Source organism: Rutidosis leptorrhynchoides, chromosome 3 (genome assembly GCF_046630445.1).
Source record: "Rutidosis leptorrhynchoides isolate AG116_Rl617_1_P2 chromosome 3, CSIRO_AGI_Rlap_v1, whole genome shotgun sequence".
NCBI classification, from domain to species: domain Eukaryota; kingdom Viridiplantae; phylum Streptophyta; class Magnoliopsida; order Asterales; family Asteraceae; genus Rutidosis; species Rutidosis leptorrhynchoides.
The window spans coordinates 625,639,904-625,644,222 of record NC_092335.1 but is presented as its reverse complement, the minus strand read 5'-3'; the positions used below and the strand labels follow the sequence as shown (position 1 = coordinate 625,644,222).

The following is a 4,319-nucleotide window of genomic DNA, read 5'->3' as shown; positions in this document are numbered from 1 at the left end:
TCAAGGACAATTCCAAGATCCTGAAACACTAATCATTCCCCCTGAACTACAAACTGTTAAATCAGAATCCTCTAGTGATTCGTATTCAACAAATTCAATTATGGAAGTAACGGAACCTCTAAGTATGGAAGACCGAATGAGAGCCACACGCACGGGTCAAGGACACGCCATTATTAAGCCTGACATTAATGCTCCAGATTATGAAATCAAAGGACAAATCCTACACATGGTAACTAATCAATGCCAATATAGTGGTACGCCAAAAGAAGATGCAAACGAACATCTTCGAACCTTTAATAAGATTTGTACTCTATTCAAAATCAGAGAAGTTGAGGATGAACAGATCTATCTTATGTTATTTCCCTGGACTTTAAAGGGAGAAGCCAAAGATTGGTTAGAATCGTTACCTGAAGGGGCGATTGACACATGGGATGTTTTAGTTGAGAAATTTCTTAAACAATTCTTTCCGGCATCTAAAGCTGTGAGACTTCAAGGAGAAATTGTTACATTCACACAGAAGCCAAATGAAACATTATATGAGGCGTGGACAAGATTTGGAAAGTTGTTGAGAGGATGTCCTCAACATAGTTTAGACACTTATCAAATAGTACAAATATTCTACCAAGGATGCGACATTACTACACGCAAAGACATCGATATAGCAGCTGGTGGTTCCATTATAAAGAAAACCGCAACTGAAGCTTACAAAATTATTTATAACACTGCTTCCCACTTACATGAGTGGCATCAAGGAAAAGATATCGTTAGATCATCTAAAGCGGCTAGAGCCGATTCTAGCCATGACTTTGATTCCGTTTCCGCAAAAATAGATGCTTTCGAGAGACGAATGGAAAAGATGAATAAAGATATTCACGCAATACGAATCAGTTGTGAGCAATGCGGTGGACCACACTTAATGAAAGATTGTCACATTGAGCAAACCATGGAATAACGAGAGAATGTTTCCTACATGAACCAAAGGCCGGGAAATAATTATCAAAATAATTATCAACCGCCAAGGCCAAACTTCAATCGAAATCAAAACATTCTTTACAATCCAAATGGACCCAACAATAACTCGTATAACCAACAAGGTCCGAATAACCAACCAACTCAAAACAACACTTTCAATCAACAAAGACCTAGCTTATATAAACCACCATAACAAACCGAAGAGAAAAAGCCAAATCTGGAAGAAATGATGGCAAAGCTAATGGAATCTCAAACATAATTTATTACATCTCAAACCCAAACTAATGAGAGGTTTGATCAGTCATTAAGAACTCAACAAGATCCCATTTTAAATCTAGAAAAATACGTAGGTACTCTTGCTAGCATGATGAGTGAGACGGAACAAGGAAAGCTACCGAGTAATACTGAAGTAAATCCTCGGAATGAGAATGTTAATATGGTTTCAACGAATTCTAAAAAATCAGCATCAGAAGATGGGAAGGTTTTTGATGTGAGTAACAATGAAGAAGTTACAACACCACCACCACCACCCGAGTATATAAAGCCAGTGGTGGCACCATACATACCACCCATCCCGTTTCCAAGAAAAGGAGTTGAGTGTGAGCAAGTAATAGGTAATAAAGTTTGTGATACCTCTGGAAAGAAGAAGAAGAATAAGAAAGTGCAAGAAACAAAAACCGTAAAGATAAACCCGGTGAAGACAGTTCCACCAAAACCTCCACCCAGGGTGGGTGATTCGGGTGAATTTATTATTCCTTGTCTACTTAGTGATTGTGTCATGTATGATGCACTAGCAGATTTAGGTGCAAGTGTGAGTGTTATGCCTCTTTCATTATATAAGAGACTAGGAGTAGGTGAGTTAAGTCCAACAGAGATGAATGTTCGACTCTTTGATCAAACTATTAGGCACCCAGTTGGAATTGCTGACAACCTACCCGTTCAAGTGGGTAATTTAACCTTTTTAGTCGAATTTATCGTCATTGACATAGAAGAGGACTCAAACATTCCTCTAATTTTAGGTCGACCATTCTTAGCGTCCACTGGGGCGTTATTTGATGTAAGAGAGGGTAGAATGACACTTAGTGATGGTGACAAATCGATCACCTTTGTGAGTCGAAAGGCTAAATCTCCACCAACCAAAACCAATGAACCAACAAAAATGATTGGTAAGAACCATGTCGTTTTACCAACTCCAACGGTAGTGCTTAACAATAATAAAATGCCTAAGTGTGGGGAAAATGAAGTAACACCTAATGATGACCTGATAACAAAGAACCCCATTGTTGATACAAAATTAAATGACCCCGTTATTAATAGCTCAATGAAGAAACTTATTAAACGGATTCGCGATGCTAGAACCAAGGGGAACTTAAAGTTATGTAACCGGTTAGTATCCAATCTATCGCCTAAAGAAAAGGCAAAACTAGTTGAATTTGTAGAAATTACACAGGAATCCGATCAATGGCTTAAAGCAAAAGTTACATACATGCAAGTTGATTATGGTCCAAGAGAAATTGACGATGAAGTTAATCACATTTCAACACCACAGCTACCTAAGTGTGTGAAATGTCCCGTTCTTATTGATTAAAAACGTTCCATATTAATTGATTTCGTTGCGAGGTTTTGACCTCTATATGAGACTTTTTTCAAAGACTGCATTCATTTTAAAACAAACCATAACCTTTATTTCATCAATAAAGGTTTTAAAAAGCTTTACGTAGATTATCAAATAATGATAATCTAAAATATCCTGTTTACACACGACTATTACATAATGGTTTACAATACAAATATGTTACAATGAAATAAGTTTCTTGAATGCAGTTTTTACACAATATCATACAAGCATGGACTCCAAATCTTGTCCTTATTTAAGTATGCGACAGCGGAAGCTCTTAATAATCACCTGAGAATAAACATGCTTAAAACGTCAACAAAAATGTTGGTGAGTTATAGGTTTAACCTATATATATCAAATCGTAACAATAGACCACAAGATTTCATATTTTAATATACATCCCATACATAGAGATAAAAATCATTCATATGGTGAACACCTGGTAACCGACATTAACAAGATGCATATATAAGAATATCCCCCATCATTCCGGGACACCCTTCGGATATGATATAAATTTCGAAGTACTAAAGCATCTGGTACTTTGGATGGAGTTTGTTAGGCCCAATAGATCTATCTTTAGGATTCGAGTCAATTAGGGTGTCTGTTCCCTAATTCTTAGATTACCAGACTTAATAAAAAGGGGCATATTCGATTTCGATAATTCAACCATAGAATGTAGTTTCACGTACTTGTGTCTATTTTGTAAATCATTTATAAAACCTGCATGTATTCTCATCCCAAAAATATTAGATTTTAAAAGTGGGACTATAACTCACTTTCACATATTTTTACTTCATCGGGAAGTAAGACTTGGCCACTGGTCGATTCACGAACCTATAACAAATATGTACATATATATCAAAGTATATTCAAAATATATTTACAACACTTTTAATACATTTTGATGTTTTAAGTTTATTAAGTCAGCTGTCCTCGTTAGTAACCTACAACTAGTTGTCCAACGTTAGATGTACAGAAAAAAATTGATATATATTATCTTGAATCAATCCACGACCCAGTGTATACACGTCTCAGGCTAGATCACAACTTAAAGTATATATATTTTTGGAATCAACATCAACCCTGTATAGCTAACTCCCACATTACTGCATATAGAGTGTCTATGGTTGTTCCAAATAATATATACACATGGGTCGATATGATATGTCAAAACATTTTCATACGTGTCTATGGTATCCCAAGATTACATAATATATTAGAATACATGTATAATACAATATAAGTTAGCTAGAATATGATTAATATAGATTTGTTACCAATTTTTACGTTGCTACAACAAGAAAAATTATCCAATCTTGTTTTACCCATAACTTCTTCATTTTAAATCCGTTTTGAGTGAATCAAATTGCTATGGTTTCATATTGAACTCTATTTTATGAATATAAACAGAAAAAGTATAGGTTTATAGTCAGAAATATAAGTTACAAGTCATTTTTGTAAAGGTAGTCATTTCAGTCGAAAGAACGACGTCTAGATGACCATTTTAGAAAACATACTTCCACTTTGAGTTTAACCATGATTTTTGGATATAGTTTCATGTTCATAAGAAAAATCATTTTCCCATAAGAACAACTTTTAAATCAAAGTTTATCATAGTTTTTAATTAACTAACCCAAAACAGCCCGCGGTGTTACTACGACGGTGTAAATCCGGTTTTACGGTGTTTTTCGTGTTTTCAGGTTTTAAATCATTAAGTTAGCATATC

At 35.1% G+C, this 4,319-nt stretch overlaps 1 non-coding gene across 1 annotated transcript; it reads right to left on the bottom strand.

Annotated features, from left to right (window-relative positions):
* Window positions 1-484: 484 nt before the first annotated feature.
* On the bottom strand, window positions 485-591 carry LOC139903079 (small nucleolar RNA R71). The gene has a single exon (XR_011777925.1). It is a non-coding gene; the product is annotated as a small nucleolar RNA R71 (small nucleolar RNA).
* Window positions 592-4,319: the final 3,728 nt, after the last annotated feature.